Source organism: Gambusia affinis, linkage group LG22 (assembly GCF_019740435.1).
Source record: "Gambusia affinis linkage group LG22, SWU_Gaff_1.0, whole genome shotgun sequence".
In the NCBI taxonomy this organism is placed as follows: Eukaryota; Metazoa; Chordata; class Actinopteri; order Cyprinodontiformes; family Poeciliidae; genus Gambusia; species Gambusia affinis.
In genome coordinates, this window is record NC_057889.1 from 8,997,614 (window position 1) to 9,018,053 (window position 20,440).

General features: G+C 36.5%; 1 protein-coding gene across 2 annotated transcripts in view; it reads left to right on the forward strand.

Moving 5' to 3' along the window:
• Positions 1-20,440, forward strand: part of LOC122825810 (pleckstrin homology domain-containing family G member 1) — a 63,441-nt gene that overhangs the window by 4,610 nt on the left and 38,391 nt on the right. The window contains exon 1 of one of the 2 annotated variants that reach the window (XM_044107373.1): positions 17,077-17,315. The exons of the other annotated variant lie outside the window; for it this stretch is intronic. The gene's annotated coding sequence lies outside the window, so the exon portion shown is untranslated. Of the gene's footprint in view, positions 1-17,076; positions 17,316-20,440 lie in introns of those variants that run through there. 2 annotated transcript variants of the gene reach the window in all.

Below are 20,440 nucleotides of genomic sequence, written 5' to 3' on the forward strand. Positions count from 1 at the left end.
TTGTGATTATATAATTATAATGCTATTATCTTGGTGTGTATCATTTCTTCTTGTAAAAGAGATTTAGTGAACAAGTTCCATCAGATTATTGGTTTGTTGGGAGGGGTGGGGAGTGGCTCCTCAAGTCTCTTCTCTCTTCTGGATCACAGTCTTTCAGCTGATATCTTTACATCATATCCAACTGTTGCAGTATAAGCACAAGATGTTTCAAATTCAAAATATATTTTCTTTGTAATTTTATACAGTTGTTAATGATCTGAGTACTGAACAGGACATGGAGTACTTTGAGCAGCATAAGGACAATTACTGCTGGAGATTTGTCTCTACCTGTCGTGAGCCGAGATGCAAAAAAAAATGGTGTTGGCCTCAACTGTCATGCAAAGCGTGGCCTTTTCTCATGCAAAGCTGGGTGGTAGCTGCACACTGTGCAGCCTGGAGTAGACATGAATGTCAGTGTGAAGAAAAGGTCACACGATTTCATAAAAATTTTATCCTGACTTAATGTGATCAGTGTTCATTTCGGCTTATTTGGGTTTGTTCTAATTATCTTATGTGTTTTTAAAAAGTGTCATCCTGTTGCCTTGGGTGAGCTCATGCAGTTTAAGTGTCTGCTTCCTGTTATAATGTCCAGATTGTCTGTCACTGTGTGTGTCTGTGTCTGTATACATGTACTCCAAAGCACATAAGCCTGATGCATATCACCGTGTGCTTCCTGTTGATGTGCATAGGCGTGCATGTACGTTCATTGGCTGATCGTGTATCCTCATGTCCACCAAGCGTTTGACTGGCCCAGACGGGAGCAGAAGACGAACATGCTGGGACCTGCTTTGTGCTGAACTGGGATATTTTTGGACTGTTGGGTTGCTATGACACAGACTGCCAAGGAACTTGCCTTAAAAGACCAATTTGGATTTTTATTTTTTTTTCCCCTCCCTCCTTATTAAGTTTTGGTTACTTGATTGTTTAGCAGTAACGTTCTCTTTACTTTAGTGTGGAATTACCATTAAATCTCAATAAAGTAAAAAATTGTGAGTGGGTACAAGCAACTTTTGCAAGATAGTGATTTTTGCATTAAAGGGATAGAAGACATATTAAAGAAGATTGTCCTGGGTGTGCTCTGTATTTAAGTGACCCAGCTTCAAATAAATTTAGTCACATAAACCACAAAAGAAATGAATTCATCTACACAACACAGACTAATAATAAATCAATGAAGAAACCTTACAGAATTCTTTGTTGTCCAGATGAATCTTTTATGCTTTATTAAAAGTAAAAATGACTCGAGAAAAAGTTTTGTGACTACCACCTTGAATATTTAACCTATTAAAATTGTTATATGATAATTAGGAATTTACCAGAGATTCGAGGTGTATTTTGACCTGCTGAAGGGATTTTAGCAAAGTTTTTATTTCTTTCTGTTTTCAATAACATAAGACGATATAAAAAATCTCATCCAAATATGTCTTTCCAGCTTTCTTGTGTGAGAGCGCCTGGTTGGGTCATAGAAAATACAATTTCCTTCATTGATGATAAAAACTAATCTTGATGATAAAAACTTTTGTAAAAATGTCCACAAGTATGATTGGTATTGCCACCTTGACCTGGTAATACTTGTGATAATGCATTCAGGAAGTGAAGAAAATATCACTTATCAGATAGGTCTAGCCGATTTTTCTCAGCGCATCTCAAATTTTGAAGGATGCTCATACTTTTTACCATTAATTTACTTTAATGTAATTTTTTTTTTCTTTAGAAATGGTAGGTGATCATTGTTTTCCTTATCCTGTGCTTATTCAGCGTTTTTCCTGAGCTAGTCTATGTGTGAAGCTGCAGTAAGTGTGCGTCTGGTTTAAAAGACTTTAATCACTAAAGCCACAGTAAATGGGAGCTGTCAAAGGAACAGCTAGGCTTACAATATAACTGGCACACCCACATATATCTCGATGCATCTACTCCAGTTGTTAAATGAAGCGTGTATAGGCTTATTTGCACTTGTATTATTCTACAGGTCGCAAGAGATTCTGTGCATCTGATAACTGCTGGTTTTCTAAATTTGTTCAGCTGAGAGACATTCCAGGAGTCGTACCTATAGGCTGTTATTTAAGTATTCATGTCTGCTTGAGCCTTTACTTTAGAGATGGGCTGTAACAACATGTTGTGTCTAATTACATGGTTTGTTACATTCACAGAGAAAGTCTAGCCTACTGTCTCGTCTTTTGTATAATGTGTAAATGGTAACCTTGTAAAATTCTGTAAAATGTTGCCTCAGACTGGCTTCACCTGTCTGGTTAAAATGAGCCTAAAATTAGATGGGTTGCAGAGGTGTATATCTATACCAGGATGGTTTTCTGTGTGTTGGGTTGAAATAACGTCTTGGAAAATGTTATTTTCTCCGTGTGGGGTTTTTGTACATGATGTATCAGAGTAAAAAGGTGGCATTCCTGGTTTGTAATTTTGATTCCTTATTGCACTGAAATTTCTGATGGATGAACTACAATTAAATCACATTGAGTAGAATTTCTTTTATTAACTTCTTGATGCATAATTTTTCAGTATAATCCTGCAGGCTGGTAGTTTATTCCTTGGAATGAGTTGCATGAATAGAGTGCCTATTAGTTTCTGTAAACAGCAGTCTTTGTGTGTGTTCCAGGCAAAGGCTAGCTTTCTGTAGCAGCCTGTGTAAACAACTGACATGTCTCCACATAAAATCCAGTTTATTTTTAAATAGCTTGCAACTTTTTATGCTTTTTTTCACTACAGCTTAAACATCTCACCACTTCTTTAAATATTTCAATAGTTAAAGAACAATGGCATACATTTGATTGCCTAACTTTATTTAAAAAAAAAAAACTGCACCAAGACATTAGTTTCACACTCAGTTTTAGCTGCATATTACATCTCTACTTTTAAAAAGACTATTCATTGGTTGGCTGTGTTAGGCCAACCAATTAACCCTCAAGACATTTGGGCTGGTTGCTCTTATGATGTCATCATGATTCATTGGGCCTACTATATATTAAAAAGCCACAATCATCTTTGGGTCTTACAGTACAGACTCAATAAAATTGCACTTTTTTTTAAATATCAAGCAGAAAAGGCATACATCTCTGCCCAAGGAGCATTTTAACAATTTCTGACTTATGAACAAATGTGTGTTGGCATTTAAAAAAAAAAACAACCTAGTCATTACTTGCTTCAACGGTATTACTCATAGGAAAGAAATATATATTTCTTGTTCTTTCTCAACTTTTAATTACATGTCTTTGGAAATGAAAAATTTCTTGAAGGCTAAGAGTCAATCTTTTTCCCATTATGCAGCACACTTATGAAATGAACAACACGTTTGTCTTTCATTGGAAAGATTTGAAGATTTTCAAAGTTTCGTCTATTTGAATTTTGTGGTCAAATTCTGGTCCTCTAAAATGACTGGAAATTTAGCTAAGTATATTATCTCTAGCTACTTAATATGATCCATAAATCTTTTTTAAAGGCTGAGATCTTGACTTTCAGTTTAGCACCTAGTCATGTGTGCTTAATAAGTATTCTCTTTGTGTATTGGTGTGTGGAATGTTGTGTATTCGCAGCTGGAGATTTCTTATCTGGGTATTTAGATATTATTGGAGCAGTCAAAGTATTTATGGGATTGTAGTGCAACTGACAGATTTTCTTGTCTAATTTAAAGTTGCTGTAAATTACAATATATAAAATAAACCTTACATTGGTTTGTAAGGGAACTCCACTGTTCATAATATTGAAAAATGCTCTAATATTAAATTTAATATTCTTCAACAAAACATTTTAATAACAATTTTGTATAAATTGTAATGGAGGACATTAATAAACATTGAAGTGGTTGAACATTAAAGTAGCATTCTTGCTTCTCTGTGGTTCACATTTATGACATCATGTTTATCAGTATAATAGACTGGTGGTGATCTGCAGAACTATTAAGGGACAGAGAGATGGAGAAGAAGAAGAAAAATGGCCAAGTGGGTCAGGGGTCACAAACTTGCCATACCCAAAGAATGTCCCTTGACAACCATTGACATTTTTATATCTGTGGGGCAAATTCTTAGCTATAATTATCAGTTTGGAGACTCTAAGATGAGACAAAAAAGAATTCCTCTGGTTTTATTTACATACATGCTGAACTTTTACTTGTCAGTGGTAAATAGCTGGGAATTAGTCTTTAAAGTAACTTTTTAATATCCAATATTATATATGCAAAAACTCAATAATCGGTGTTGTTGCATATGATCTAACACACTTTTACCTTTAGAGCTGCCTTAATTCTGGTGACGCGTTAGATTGAGATTTGGTGACTACATGGCCCAATGGAGTACATTAAACTCAAGAAACCAGTTTATTTTGATCTATGTGAAATGGTGCTAGCAGTAGCAATCAGAGAATGGGTGTACTGTGACCATAAAAGGATGGGCTCAAAAAGTCCATAAGACTTGCACAGTGGTTACTAAGTGATCTAAAGTGTACCAAAACAACGTTCCCCACACAATTACATCACCACCAGCAGCCAGAAATATTTGTATGTACAAGAATAGATCTATGCTTTCTCGCCCGAAGTCGATCTGAATGTGATGTCTTATTGTCCAATTTTGGTGAGAATCTGTTATTTTCCACAGCAACATTTTACTTTGATTGGCTGTGTTGCTGTTTTCATGTCATAAGACCTTGTTATTTCAAAGGGAATAATGTGGAATAATTATGCAGGCCATTTAAATGAAAGTGGTTCAGAAGACACCATATAGTAATGCTTTAATTTATAAGATTCAGATCCAATTTGAATTGGATCTGAATCTGGATCTGAATGCATCGAAAAGAGGTTGCCAACTCAAAGAAAAGAGGTTGGCAACCTCTTTTCTTTGAGTGTTCCCTTGGCTGATAAATTTAATCCACAAGGTGCATAGGTCATTACACAATGATGTTGGCCAAAAAGCAGATGAATTGTAATAATATAATTGTTTTGTGTTTGCAGCAGTTTCAATATGCTGTGGATGCAACAAATTTGCTTTAATGTAAAACAGACTTGAAGTTATCCATTTGGCTACTCTCTTGTGTTTTTAAGCCTGGCCACAGATTCATTTATGTAACAATCAAAGCAGATGATGGGTGCTGTTTATGTACTCACAGAGAACTGAGTTCAAATGCTCATTTATAACCAACAGCACTGATGTCTCTGATTGCCAGATGCTCACTTCTTTGATGTTATTGTGGGACATGAGGTATTTGAGCAGCTGATAAGTGGTGACCCAAAACAACTTAAAGCGAGCATATTGTTTTGCAGTAATTTTGGAAAGTAACATTTTTAATATTTATTTTTATTTTTTTTATGTGCCGACAGTGAAAGCTTGACTAGAAGAGGACTGGATATTACATTTAGTCTGTATAGTTTGTTTTACAGCTTGAACACCTAATTTAAATTCCTACATTTTATTGTGTTCTACTTGTGTTGCCACATAATGAGGCCACCAGAAACTTTTCAGTTGAATTAGTATGTGAATATGTGCCATTGTTGGCTTCTCCTTTCCTCATCACCAGTGTTCTCTCCAGGGTCTCCTCTCTGTGGCTTGCTTCTTTACCCTCTGATTTTATGTGTGCAGTCTTTCCAAATACCCTGGACTGTTTCTGGCATCCATTCATTTTAACATGCATGTAAAAAGACTCAAGCTTAAAAAATGTAATGAGCAGTTAGAAGATTGTTTTATAATGTATTGTAAAACCTGGTTTAAAAAATTTGTTTTTTAAAGAAGTTGTAGTCTAATCATAGTCCCTTTTTTGGCTAAAATATCTGAATTTTATTCTAGAGTCGCCAGGTCAAATATGCATCGTTCTAATTGGGTGATTTGTGTTTTCCCAGGCTGCTGGGTGGAGTGAGCAGTTGTATTTGGACATTGCCCAGGGCTGTATCAGAAACATCAGTGATTTGATTAGAAGTTTAAACCAGTTATCTATCTCACAGAGCGCAAGGAGTAACCTAACAAATGTGGACCCAAAGTACAAATATAAGAGCGAACCGGTTAAGTTGGGTTATTGGTTGGTATTAAACTCTTTTGCTGTCAAACAGTTATTTCACAGCAGGATATTTAGCTGTTCGGGATTTCAAGAGGAACCTTTTATTAAATGACATGTAATAAGTTATTTCATAGATCACAAAAATCAAGTCTTTTAACAGTGGTGTGTAGACTTTTTGTATCTGCTGTGTAGGGTCAAGAAAATGCTATTGCAGGACAGTCCCGATATGCCTTTTGACATAATGTTTGTTCTATTTATTTACTCCAAAGCTGTTAATAACAATGTTTTAGGCATAAATTTGATTGGCATTGAAGTGACATTCCTATTGACTATTGTGGAAAATGTGAAAAGTGTCCTAACGGAGAGTAATTTCTTGAATCCATATTTCCCTAGTCCTTCAGTCTTTTTACATTTTCAAATTATTCTAAAGTATTCAACTTCTTGCAATGTTTCCAGAAATGTTATATCTACAGGTGTGATAAACCAGTTGGAAGCACTTCAGTAATCATGTTTTGTTGTTGGCAAAACCACTGACACATTGCATTGCTTAATGGTGTATTGCTGTCAACAGCTGTTTATTCCAGGTTACAAACAAGGATGAGAAGCCAGCTTATCACCACATTGCTTCATCACCCTGTTTGTGATCCCTCTCATCACCTTTTTATAACTCAGTTCAAAATATGAAACTTTTGATATATCTGTTAAAACCTGGCTTTAAACCATGTCATGTTAACATACATTGGCCGGTCTCCACACTAAGCAAGTTCAAGAACATTCTAACTCATCCCTATCTCCCTCTGCGCAGTTAAACTTTCTTTAAACTTTCAACGCTCATAAGATATTCAGTACCGAACAATGAAGCTATTAGCTGTGTCTTTGTATACTTGCCACCATGTGTAGAGTCCAGAGGCAGGGAGAATGAAGCGCACTCTAACGATAGCAAGCTACAGACATAAAAGTAATTTATTTCACCGACAGAGAAAAGAGAAAAGCCCCCGTTCTTCCAGGTTTCTTTTTTTCTCCTTTTGCTCCCCCTTCATCCGACGCTGCTGCTCGACAGCTGTTCCTCTCACTTTCTGCCCTCCATCTACCCCAGCGTGCCCTCCTAAAGACTCCCCCCACCTTTCTCCAGCAAGCTCAGCGTGATGGCTTTGTTTTATTGTAGTGCAGCATTTGGCAGGGGAAACCCCCGTCTGCAGAGGCACAGGGGTCCGGCTTGTCCTGAATGGTTGGATGAAGTGAGGGTGCACAGATAAGCAGAGCAGAGGATTAGTAGCGGCTGTTGGACATGTGGTTTCTACATTTGCTCTATTTTTTTTTTTTTTTCTAAGCCGTTAGCTTTGACTCTTTCTACAGAGAGCTGCTTTTTTTAAACACCTGTTGGAAATGTGAGGTAATTTTTCTGGACATGTGACTTTGCAGCAGTTTTAGCTAGTGGAGAGTTTCTACTTGTTTTTATGCTTAGCTTTTTATTATTTGGCCAACAATGTATTTTTTTCTAAAGAATTAAAAATTATGTGTTTTCCATATATCTTTTTATCAAACCCAGAATGCTCTGGCAAAAACAGAATGAACATCCCCCAAATTTAGTCATTGGCTTTCACATTTACTACGCTCTATCCCAGAACCTTTGTCATGCTTAGCAAAAAAAACAAAAACAAAAAAAAAACATGGATCACATGTCATATCCACACTGTATTCCTGATTATCTCCACATGGGCAAAAAAAAATTCCTTGTCAAGGACAGGAAACAGAGGGCATTTATTTGTGTTGACAAAAGGTTGTTTTCCTGCACAGAGGAGAAAAAAATGTAGTGGGACACTAAAATCAGTACTTTATTTCTGCAGTGCCCAACAAAAACCTCTTGACTAACTGCCTCGCTGAGTGGTAAACCCACTTTTTTCTTTTTTGCTTTTATTGGTGTTTTTCTATTTAACTTTTAACAAACAGGATCTGTTTTCTTCATCATTTAGAGTCTGTTTTTCTTCATCTTTTGTGCAGCCCTTTGCTCGCTTTGCCTTTGCATTTTCAGCAATAATCTGAGCTGCAGATGTGCTTTTAAGTTTGTTCCCAACTTGATTACCATGTATGATTTTTTTATTTTTTTTCCTTTCTATAAAAGAAGCAAGTAAACGCAAAAGTGTGTTGGACATGCCCCACTCAAATTCTGTCATTGTAAATGGAAGCACAAATAACTTTCACCTTATGCTCTTAGACCCTCATCCTGGTGGTAAATTGCATGTTTACACTAACATTCAAAGTAGAATACACAAAAATGAAAAGTAAAAATGGGAGGTATTGTCAAAACTGCTTAAATGAATTAATCATACAGAAGCTGTGAAGAGCAGACGTGAAGCCTTTGCTACATTTCATAATACCTGGATTAGCGTCGTAGATCTTCGTGGTTAAAGCAGTTGGTTAGTTGTTTAAAAACAAAACCATACTGGTTTCCTGTACCCCTGCTCTGCCCCACTGCTTCACTCCTGGGGCTTGCTGGTTTGGAAATATAATGGTGTGAACTGTTTACCCTGTAGAGGTCATTTTGGGCTGCTCTTGTCCCCAAAGGAAATAACTCTCTGGAATGGTCTGCAGAGATTGTTAAACTACAGGAATCTATCTATTGCCCGTTTGGCAAATACTTACTGTTTAGAAATTCTAGAAGGTTTTTAGACCCTTTGAAACATTGTTTTAAATTTTTGATAACAAAATTAATCTCTTCCTGATTGCTCCGGTTATGTCTACAGAATACATATAAACACCAATTTGATTTAATGCACAAGATCACAGAAAGACGTAAAGATATTTGGGAGATTAGTTTGTTGTTGGACTTTATTATTGAAGTCATAAAGTCAATCTTCAGGTAGTTAAAACTCACTTCAAGAAGGAATTCAGCTGCAACAAAGGCACTAGACTTCGTCCCAGTGGCATTATCCTTTACTGTAAAATGATCTGAGGCAACATTATTCTGTAGGAGAGCGAAGAGATGAGGAAAAACAAACCTAAAAGCTTCAACACAATAAACTGAAAGTTTAATGTGAATATTGCCTTTGAGTTTCTGCTCAAACATTTAAAAGTTTAGCTGATAGCCTTTCAAGTTTTAATATCATGAGCGTCTGTTGGCTTTTTAAAGGATCTGGCTGTATTTTTATTTTATTTGTTTTGATGTATTAAAGCTGACATGAAGTGGTTTAAGACTATAACGAGCTGCCTGCTCAACACCCTTTCTAAGTCTCCAACATTACCATTCTCAATTTTTCTGCTTTGTGCCCAGAGTCTGAAAATTGATGCAGTTTTTGATATGAGGTTGTGTGACTTAAATAATTTTTTGTGTGAATTAGTGTGCAAGAATGTCTGGGTAACAGGTGGCATCAATTTGTAGACTTTGTCACTTGGGCGGAGAACAAAAGCAGTGGATTTTCCTGAATGCAGCCTTGTGTCTGGTTGCTGGCTGAAATTCTTTGTACTGCAGGCTTTCTGAGCTGTGTGTGTGTGGTCAGCTACATATGTAGACCAGCCATTGTGCCCTTGACCCTCAGCAGATGTGGTCTGAACAATGAGCTGGGTAAATAAAAGGAAGTGGTGTATAAATAGCCTCTTACGTCTGAGGGAGTGGACTTCACGTGTGTGTATGTGGAAAAAGAACGGTCCTGTTTGATATGAACAAATTGTATTTTAGGAAGTTGCTGAACTGAATGCTCCACAGGTGGTGTTTGCTAAACAGTCAGTAATGTGGACTTCCCAGCAGTTTTGTACATAACTTGGCTTTGAACTCATCAGCTATTCAGAAGAATTGTTCACCATTGTTCTTAGATGTGATTCTTTGTTCTTAGATTTGATACAGTGTGCTTCATCAGCACCTGTACTTTGCCTGCAGATTACGTTGAGCTGTGAACTTCAACACTTCTCTAAATCAAATGCTAGTGAAAAGTGAATGCGGAACAAGACTAAAAATAAAGCCACCTCCTCACGCTAACTCTCTCCTTGGCTTTCTTGTATCTAGGCCACATATAGATCACTGACCTGATGTATTTCATGTTGCATCACACAGGAATGTATTAGGATTTGAATCTTGCTCAGCATTACTTGATTACTACTCCTTAGTCAAAATCTTTGCACATAATTGCAATGTGCTTGAAATTGAAATTTGTCCAAGGTAATTTCTTATTTTATATTGACTGTTATATTTCTTTTTGCACTGACTGAACAAATTAAGTTTGTTTTGTTTTTACATGTTTCACCAAGTTTGTAAAGCTATTGGGGTATTTAAGTGTAGTTATCAACTACATTTGTAATTTAGTACATTTACGACTGCATTTAAAAAAAAAAAAATGTTTTAAGTCAATTCAGCACTAATTTTCTGTATTGGATCAGTACTAGCCAATACTAAATCTGAGATAGTACCAACACATAGATATCTGTATTGGTATTGTGAAAAACATGGACCGGTCCATCTGTGGTTATTTCTTTAATTTTGACAGACTAATCATTTACACTATCCACACATTTTAATTAACATGCATGGAAAATCTTCTGGTGAGTAGTTCTGGCAAAAAACTGGCTTGTCAGAAACTAAAAATCTGACTGGTTTTTCAGTTAGTTGCTAGCTGACCCAAAAACAAATAAACAGCTGTTTGATATAAAAATCACAAAATTTTAGTCTTTCCTCAGTAACAGCGCCCACACTGACTGAGGGGTCTTGTCAGTACAACCTAGTAAATATTCTGTACTCCTCAATCAGAAAAAGACAGGATTTTAAAATTTTGGTCAAAGCTGAACAAGTTGAAAATTTGCTTCTTTCTGATTTTGCAGTAGACGTTTAGCAATATTGTGTACAAAAGGCAATTTTTAATTTAACATTTTTTTTGTAATGCTTTAGTTGTGGTTTAGAAATTGTTCATGTTTGCCTTCTTTTATAAAGTTGTTTCAGTTATTTTAAATGGCTGAACATTAAGCATGTTTATCTTTGAACATTGAAGTTGAACTGCTGTTAATTAAGTGATTGATATCAGAATGTAAATATTTGCTCTCTCTCTGATATTTTCAGTTACAAACCATTTCCTCATGCCTCTCTTCACATTTATCTCTGGTGTCCCAGATCCTGAGTTCTGTTACAGCTCCACAGGGATATATGTGTGCGTGTATGTTTGTGTGTGTATTGCAGATTTAGTCTCTGGTCTGGATTTGGGCAGTTGCTTGATGTTGCTGAAGTCACTGATGGCCTACATTAGCTGCACACTTCACAGGAAACATGGCACAGTTGATGGACACTGCGGTGAACCTAAAGGCAGATCAGGACTGAGAGACCTGGAGATTATTAAAAGTAGAGTTCTGGTGAAGAATGAAGGAGAATAGGTGTTATAATTTTTGAGTCTGGGCCTTAGTTTTTTGTTTGGAGAGCTTTGTCGATTTTTACTGCAGTTTGTCCCCTGTAAACTCGTATAAAAAGCATATTTTTTCCAGTTTCACCTAGTAACTATTTTATTATGAATAGCATTTAACCATAAACTATAACATCATGGACTGGATGCACATCTCTGCAACATATGCATTTTCCTGTATTGTCATAAAAGCTAATAAATAATAATAAAAGCTTACTATTTGCAAATTTAGATATTTTTTATTTATTTCCTTGACTCTTCATTAGTAAATCCAGAAAACCCAAATTATAAAGTTCTCCAAGCATGTGTATTTTAGCTCAGATGGAATGTTGCAGACTTATTCAAAATTTAGATTAAAGCCAAATCAGGTGTAAAATTGATGCTTCAGTGTTGTTTAAGGGGTCCATCTTCTATTTGGTGATACCTGGGTTAACTTTTGACATGTCAGAACCATTTGCCCTTACTTTTACTTTCCCTAAAGCTGTTCAGACATCATTTAGTTAAACTGCAAGATATTTGTAGCCTGGGTGTCTAAATGCTATTAGAGTAATGCCTCATAATTTCACTCTGTCATCAAAACTAGTAGCACAAGGCCATCACATTTAGATTGGTCAGACAGAAGCTTCCTTTCAAAACGCTGGAGCATGATTTTATTAAGATGCAAATACTCCAAGTATGCTGGTTTTTTTTTTTTTTTAACCCTGTTAAACTTACTTTTATGTACTTTCCAAGTACACAAGTACAGGTTTACTTGATTTGTGGATAAATTAATTCTTATGTTTTAAATAAGAAAATCCTTCATTGCCAGTGCACTTTTAGAAAATATTTGCTTTAGTTGAGACCAGATAAGTCGAGCCTTCTTCAGACAGCCTATGACTTGTCATCTTGGACACTTTCTTAAAAAAATAAAATAAAACAAATAGATGCATTCCAGAGATTAAGGTAACTCCAATCATAATTATTGTAGGTTTTATGTGTGTATTTTTATCCTTTAGCATGCCTTAACACAAACATTTGGAGCCTTTTCTAAAAGCTTTCATTGTTTTCCACAAATTTCAGAGGATTAGGGTTTCATGTTTTAGCTATACTTGCGTGCCCTACATGGATCTTTGTGTCTGTTTTTGGATGGCTCACTGGAGATTTGCTGTTCTTCACCATAAGATTTATAATTAATCTTGGAGTTGCTGGTTGCAAAACCTACAATTTACTTTATTATGGTGATGGGGGTGGAGTTGAAAGAGGGTGAAAGACATGATAGAAAGAAAGTGAAGGAGGAGAAGAAATTTCAAGACTGAATCAAAAAAGCAGACTGGAAAAGGGTAAAAAGGAGATGCAGTTGAGGATGACAGATGGGTGATTTTTAGAGAGGGGTTAGTATTTGAGAGAAGAGCAATTTTCTTTTGGTACTGTAAATAATGGCCCCTGCTTGAGTTGGACAGCTTTCATTGCCCCTTTTGTGTGTGCTGACATCTTAGGTTCCCAAAGAGAGAAGAGGGACGGAGAGGGCTCGGCCTCCAGGGTTTTGCGCTGACATGGGAAAGATAGAGTATTAGCCCAATATGAATATGGGAGAAAATAAAGCCCCCCACAGGTCAAAGGGAACCTGCCAGTATGCACTCCTGGCTCTTTATTCTTCTCAAACCCACATATCCACACACACAGACACCGCTATCCACAAAGTGGCGCCTGAATGCAATGGAACAATTCCCCGACTGTGGTTAAAATACAGACAAGTTTTCTCTTCCGTACTTTATCACAGACTGAATAATGATGTGTTTTTGCTCCTTTTTCACTAAATGTTTGAGTTTTCTATATTTTTATATCTTCTTTGTTTATAATTTGAAACAAATATTAGAGTTATATTTCCCATTAAGATTTAAGATAATTATGACAAGTTCAGCGCATAATTCTTTAGTTGATTTAACATCTTGAAAATTGATAGGATTAATTTGTGAAGTTTGATTAAAGTTAAATATAAAGTCTTTTAAAACTGCATATAAACAGTAGCAGCCATTAAACTTCTGGTATTTGCCTTCAGAAACTGCACAATCCATAATCATTTCCAGATTGTATGACTCATACAGTCAATGGGGTGTATTAACATTTGTTTGCTTGCCAAACTTTTCAAAAAGAGCAAAGTTCTTACATTCATTTCATTTATTTCAATTTCAGATCTAGAAACATTTCTCATGAATGAAGGAAGGGTATGTCTTTTTCATATGTAACCCTTGAAGGCTTGACCAGGCATGGGACCATCAAACCATCTAGTCCTCATACAGATAACTTCTGGATGCTTCATTGTACCTACTGTTTGTTATTGCATTAAAAAAATCAACTGTAATCTAGTTAGTGTATTATAACATAGTTGCAATTTCTTTCAATACTGTCTCAGTGAAGACCGAAGTGTCACAAAATGTCAGAGAAGAAGTGACTGCATCCTTTGACATTTTAAGCATAAAATGCACATGTCTCTGCTCAAGCAGCATTTAAATAGTGTTCAGACAAACAGATGATTTTCAGCATTTAGGAAACTACTCATCACCTGCTTCAGTGGTGTTACTCATGTGAAAGAAAACATTTTTTGGTCCTGGCTTCCTAACATTTTGAAAATAAGATTCCTCCAAATGCAAAAGTTTTCACTGATGACTAGAAGTTGGATAGGGAAGCCTTAAACAGATAGCTTAATTTTTAGTGGTGCACACATTAATAACAGAACAGGTACAAAAATACTAGACTATTTAAAATAGTGTTTAAATGGGATTTTTTTTTTTTTTTTAAAGAAAAAATTCTCATGTTGCTATAGAAAAAAGGCTAATGAAAAACTCAATTTTCTATATATTCAAAATATTTCTTTATGTATTGGTGTATTTCATTTTGTTGATTATGCATAGTTTTAATTGGAGGGATTTTGTGAGCATTTGTAAAATGTTAATTTCTAATCTCTTTCTTCTTGGAGACTATTGAAGGTGCAAGCTTAATGGAAAACATACTACCTTGAAGTTTTTTCTTTTTTTTTTTACATTTTAAAACTAGAAGTGCTCTGTATTTTATTATTATGTATGATAGATCAACATGAAGTTGCAAATATATATGTGAAATGGACAGAAAATAATCTACAGTCAATTTTATTTTACAAATTTGTAATCTGAAATGTGTATTCTGCCCTATTTACTTTGATTCCATTGAAATAAATGATTTTTTTTCCCACAAGTCATATACTTGGTGAGCAAATTTAACACAGTCATGAATCCTTTCATCATTCAAAAACTGATCAAGTCCTGATGGGTGGTGTGCAAAAGACGGTTCTAGAAAGTATTGACTTGGGTTGCTTCTTTTTCCTTCCACTTTGGACCAACACTAAATCCTAAAAATGAATGCTTGTGGTTGTAATGTGATATGTAAAAAAATTCAAAATGTGAATACTTTGGTACTGTACCTGGATTATAGTTTGTGTCTATTAAACTATCATATTCTTTGCCACCTTCATCATTATTCAGAGCTCAAACTGACCACATTCATTAACACGTATGAAATATAAAAGCTGCGAAGTGTGGGTGGAAGCGGGAGCGGCTAAGAACACTCAGAGTGAGATCACTGTAGTTAAGATCCTGAACAAAGGGGACAAATGATGGACTCAGTCGTATTTCCTCTGATGAGAAGATACAATCGGAAGCTTTGACGTTAGATTGAGAAAATCGTCATGTGAGCATGATTCACCTGCTTAATTATGTCACGTCCTGTTTGGTCCTCGTTTGCAAACAAGTCACTGAAGATAGGCGGGAAATGGGAGGAGGGACCCTTCCTGTTGTTTTGCTTGTTTTTTTTTTCTCGGTGCTTTTTGCTCCTGTTGGATAAAACCTCTGTCATACTTTCAGTGACACCTTGGTGTTTGAATGCCGATACAGGAAAAAAGATAAAAACTCTTTTTGATTAATTACAAAGGTTTTATGGATTTGTTCACTGGTATGGACAGACCCAGCTTGATAGATAGGATATGACTTGTTTCCTTTAGTAGTCATCCAGTTAGATTTAGCATGTGACATCATGAGCTTAATGTTCGTTCTTCAAGCATTTGAAGAGGATACAGATTAAACTTTCACCGGAAAGGCACCATGAAACTGTGTCCCTTTTATGAATTGAAAATGACACTAAACTGTAACTACACTTTACTAATTACAACTCGTTAATTTACAACATTTTAATTAATAGGTTTAAAGTAGCAACAAAAATAAATCCCAAGACTAAAAATAAAAATAAATATTTACTCTAAACATATGGTAGATAAGTTGATTCTAAATATTTACCCCACCAAATAATGTTGCTATAAAGGTAATGATTATTCTGTTTATCAAGACAAGCCTCTTGAAGAATATATTTTCTTAACCCAGCTAACTGGGGTAGTTTTTTAAGTTTCACAGAATAAAAGCTGAATACAAGTTGCGAAAGGTGTCCGCCATTAATACTTTATCAAAGTTGACGTGTCAAAGTGCTGTAGAAGCTGTTTGGCCTTTTATTCACACAATTATAATCTGTAGTCGGGGCTCAATTTTAGTTTCTGACCATGATGAAAATTAATCATTCACACAGACTTCATGGTTAACAGAATATCAAGCAGACTATAATCCTGCCTTAAAAAATCCATTACTATTCCAGATATTCCAGGCAATGACATTTGCAGTCAGTTTCTAACCCATATAAATGTAGTTTTCATAGTCACCCTTCATTTGAGTGAGTTGGTTCCCTCGAAAAGATTGACCACTCAAAAAGTAATTAGGGCATTAGTGCAAGCTGTTTAGTTTTCTTATCAAAGTCAGTGTTTCCCACCATCTGTTTTTGCTGTAAGGGCACTTGCAGTTTTGTTTTCCTTGGAAAAGACGGTGAAAACGTTGAAGTGAGAAAGTTGTGCTGACAGGGCCAGGAGGCGCTTTATCAATCTCAGGAAGCCTTGCTACCAGAGGGCAGGAACTGCCACTGGCTCCAGGAGAAGGGACTTTCCTTTTTCCTCCCCCACTAGGATGCAGAACAATGACCAAATAACTTATATGTTCATGGCCATTTGCTGGAGTTTCTGCTATTGCTGCGAATGGGTTCATGAAATGTGTACTTTAGTTTGTAGTCAAGTTAACCTCTCCCATAGAAACAAATGTCTGCATCAGAGGCATGTGGATATGACGGTTAGTTAGGCAGAAAAAAGTCTCTGAACTGCCTCTGCAGGCAGTGCGACCCACTTGTTGGTGTATTTTTGGGGTTAGGCAAGACAGCTCATCTGTATGTAGTCCTCTTTTGCATAAATGTCACTTTTTTTTCCCTCACTCGTCATCCTCCTCTTTACTGCTAATCACTGTTATTTTACATTAACAGTTTGTCACCACTGCTCATCTGCCGTTTAGCCTCTCAGCAGGTTGTCACAGTTTCAGTGACGGCTCCTCTTGCACTTTCCAGTGTCACTTGTGTCACCTGCAGTGCTGGCAGCTCTCCAGGTACTTGAAGCGATTGGGCTTGGCAAAGTGAGGGAGGATGGATAGAGTAACTGGCCATTTGGAAAAGTGGAGAGAGAGAGAGAGAGACTAGTTTTGCAGCACTAATTGGTCAGGAAGTGGGCTGCTTGGATGTGCAAGCTCTTCGCTCCCTGTCGCTCCCCCTCTTCTCCCAGTGGGCAGTCATTTCTGTTGCGTTGTTTCCATCTGTCCCCCGTTTGCTTTCCTTTCAGTGTCTCTTTTTCTTTGAGCTGACCTCATATTGTAGAGGTTTGGGATGACAACAGCGAGAACTACCTCTTTAAACTACCTCTTTCATTTGGCCTTATACTGAAACTTTTCAGGTTGTCGGACATGGATCTAACATGCGAAAGGATACTAGGATACAAGCAACTGAGGAAAGGCTAACTGTGAGAATGGTCTCTCAGAGGTAAGTGGCAGGTTATGTCTCTATCTAGGATGGAATTGTGGAGCCATCAGTAAATGTTAAACTGTAAAATAGGTTGTACGATGGGATATTAGCTCATACATGCAAGATTTTTCCTTGCTAAAAGAACCCAGGTCTTTATTTAATCATAATTGCAGATGTTGTTCCTGCCAAACCAAGTCTGACCAGCAATTACGCACCCCAAAGTTTCAATTTGGCAAAAGTCTAATGGCACCTTTGTATACTTGTCTAGCTGGACAGCTTGGCAGGTTCTACAGTCTGTGTTTAAGCCTGGAAGACTTTTTGTAAAATGTGTTTGAAGAGTTGAGGACCAGGCAATTAAAATGATGCTGGGTCATTGTTGGTCTTGTAGTTGAAGTTCTAATTTAAACAAACTTAAGATGTTTTGGTTGTAAAAATATATTAACATTTAAGATATTTCTTGAACGTAAAATTTCTCTGAGTTCCAGCATTATCCAGTAAGACTTATCCATGCAGGTAACGTTTGATTGGGTGAGATTATTATATACCTGGTTGATGAATCATTTCACTTTTAAGGTTACTGCAATGACAGTATACTCTTGCCTGCAGTGTTTTGTGTAGGCGTGCACAAATGTGTGTGTGCTCTCCTGTGTGGTTTGTCCTCATTTGAGAAAGTCCTAAGTGGAGCACCCAGCTTTCTAGGGGTCATAAATTTAGATACAATATGGTAGAGACTACTTTATCACCCCCATACAATGGTGGAATAATGCTTATTTTTTTGACAGGTTTTGAAAAGTTCATTAAAAAAAACAAAGGAAACCTCATTCTTGAAGAGATGAGATAACATTGTTTTTATCTAACCTGCATTTAGATTTTTTTCTTTGAAAATAATGTGTGGCTTGCATTTAAAAAAAAAAAAAGCGATTTAAGAAATGTGTGTTTACCTTTGGGCAACCAAATGATGTCAGATTTTGTCAGTGGTTTATGTATTATTTGAGTATCTCATTACTGGCCACTTCACAAAGTACGCCTTGCCGGTTTGCGATTTGAACTCGTTTTGTCTTCAGGACCACATTCCTTTTTGCTTATTCTCATTGAATCCTCAAGATGTCTGCAACACTTCTCAACTTCTTGGTTCACATTGACAATGCTAGCACTATGTATGTGCAACACTGGTACTGACTGCACATCTGTAATCTCCCACTTTACCACATCCCAAAACGGCCCTATTGGATTGAGATCTGGTGACTGTGGAGGACCACTGCAGTACTGTGATCCCATTGTATTGTTTAAGAGACCAGTTGGAGATGATGCAATCTTTCTAGCATGGTACATTGACCGGTAGGAATACTGTTGTAAAAGGGTCATCAACAATAATTGGGTAGGTTGTGGCATCTTTAATTATGCTCAGTTACTGCTACAAGGCAGGCTAGATTTATGATTTCATGTTGTTTATTCTACATCTGACCCTATCTAAATGTAACAGCTAAAATTAACACTCATTGGGTGTGTTGTTACCTGACAGGAGTGCATTCATTGATCATATTAGCATTACCTTGTTTGAAGCAAGTTGTTTAAGCTTCTGTTGCTTTCTCATCATCTGGAATCATTCCGTCTATCCTCCTCCGATCTCCGATACCAACAAAGTATTTTTGTCTAAACGATTGCCTTTCACAAGATATTTTCTCATTTGCCAACCGTTCTCTGCAGTGGGAATGCATAAAAATCCTGCTAGATTTATCTGTTTCTGAAAAAAAAACCAGAATGTTGTCTGGCAACAACTGTGTCTTGTTCAACATCACTTATGGTAAATCCCTTCTCTTCGCTAATCCAATGCTAAAACTTCAGCAAGTAGTGCACTGAATTGAAGAAATGCGATTGGCTCACTCTCTATTTATATTGTCAAGTATTTGAAGAGTTTTGCCTAATAAGATGGCCAGTGAGTGTATGTCCCTAATGGAGGGAAAATTCCCCCTGTTTGGTCTCTTTTCCTGGAGTGGGACCCCAGTGTTTTCTAATCTGAGGCCAAACACTGCTTCCTCCATATATCCGCCACACATGCTCATGCACACAATGATTGTTACCCTCCACCCTAATACACTATTGTTTTAGTGGCTTAATGCAATATATATATTTTTTAAATGGGAAAACATGTTAGCGAGGGCGGTTATAATAACAAATTTTGCTAATGCAACAACACATTCTGAAATATCAAGAAACTTTAAATTCTAACATTTAACACTGGAACTGGAAGACATTTTAAGTATACAAAATAAATAAATAAGAAACAGAAACGACAGATAAAATGAATTATGAAATCTCTGTAAACAAAACAGTCCTTCAGAAAACGAGCTAGCACCAGGCTGAAGACTTTTATCATTCAGTTTTTTTAGTAGAGTGTGAGAAGCTAAAACGGCAAGCTGTACAAATGAAAATTAAGCTGATTTTAATTTATTACATGATAAATTTAATTATTGTGAATTGCAACATGTCTAATGGTAGCTCATATGTGTTTCTGCTTCTTTGTCCATTGTTCACTAGTTATCTTCCACACTTCATGCCTACCTTGCTGTAGACTTTTAACTTGTATCTTAAATACTTTTCCCAGGTTCTTCATTAGCCATGGTACCACCCTGCTCTATCATTAGCTACAGCTGTTCCTCCAGATGTTGCTTTATTGGCGTAGCTGCTGAAGTTTTTGTCTTTGTCTCTATTGATGTTTAGTCTGCTAGAATGGGAAATACATTTGTTTGTGTTCCTGGCTGCTTGTCTGGCTCCTCCCCCACTTACGTAAGCTTTAACCGGTGCTGCGGCCAGGTTGTTTCGGCCTACAGAACTTAGAAATTCCTCGACTTGTCCTGGCACTGAAAGTGGACAGCTGAAGCCAGAATGAATGCCGTCCAGGAGTCTGGAATGCTCATAAATATGGAAATGAAAGGAAATTGGTATTAAAGCAAGTTATGAAATGTAGAGTTCACTGAAATAAGAAATATAATTTGTATGAGCTAAACCTGCTCTTCATCCATCAACTCCAATGCTGGGCAGCTTTGCAAAAGTCTTATAACTGCACTTTAGTGGACGCAGATCTGTGATCAATCACATTTTCAAAAATAACCAACTTAATGCTACTTCGGACCACCACTTTT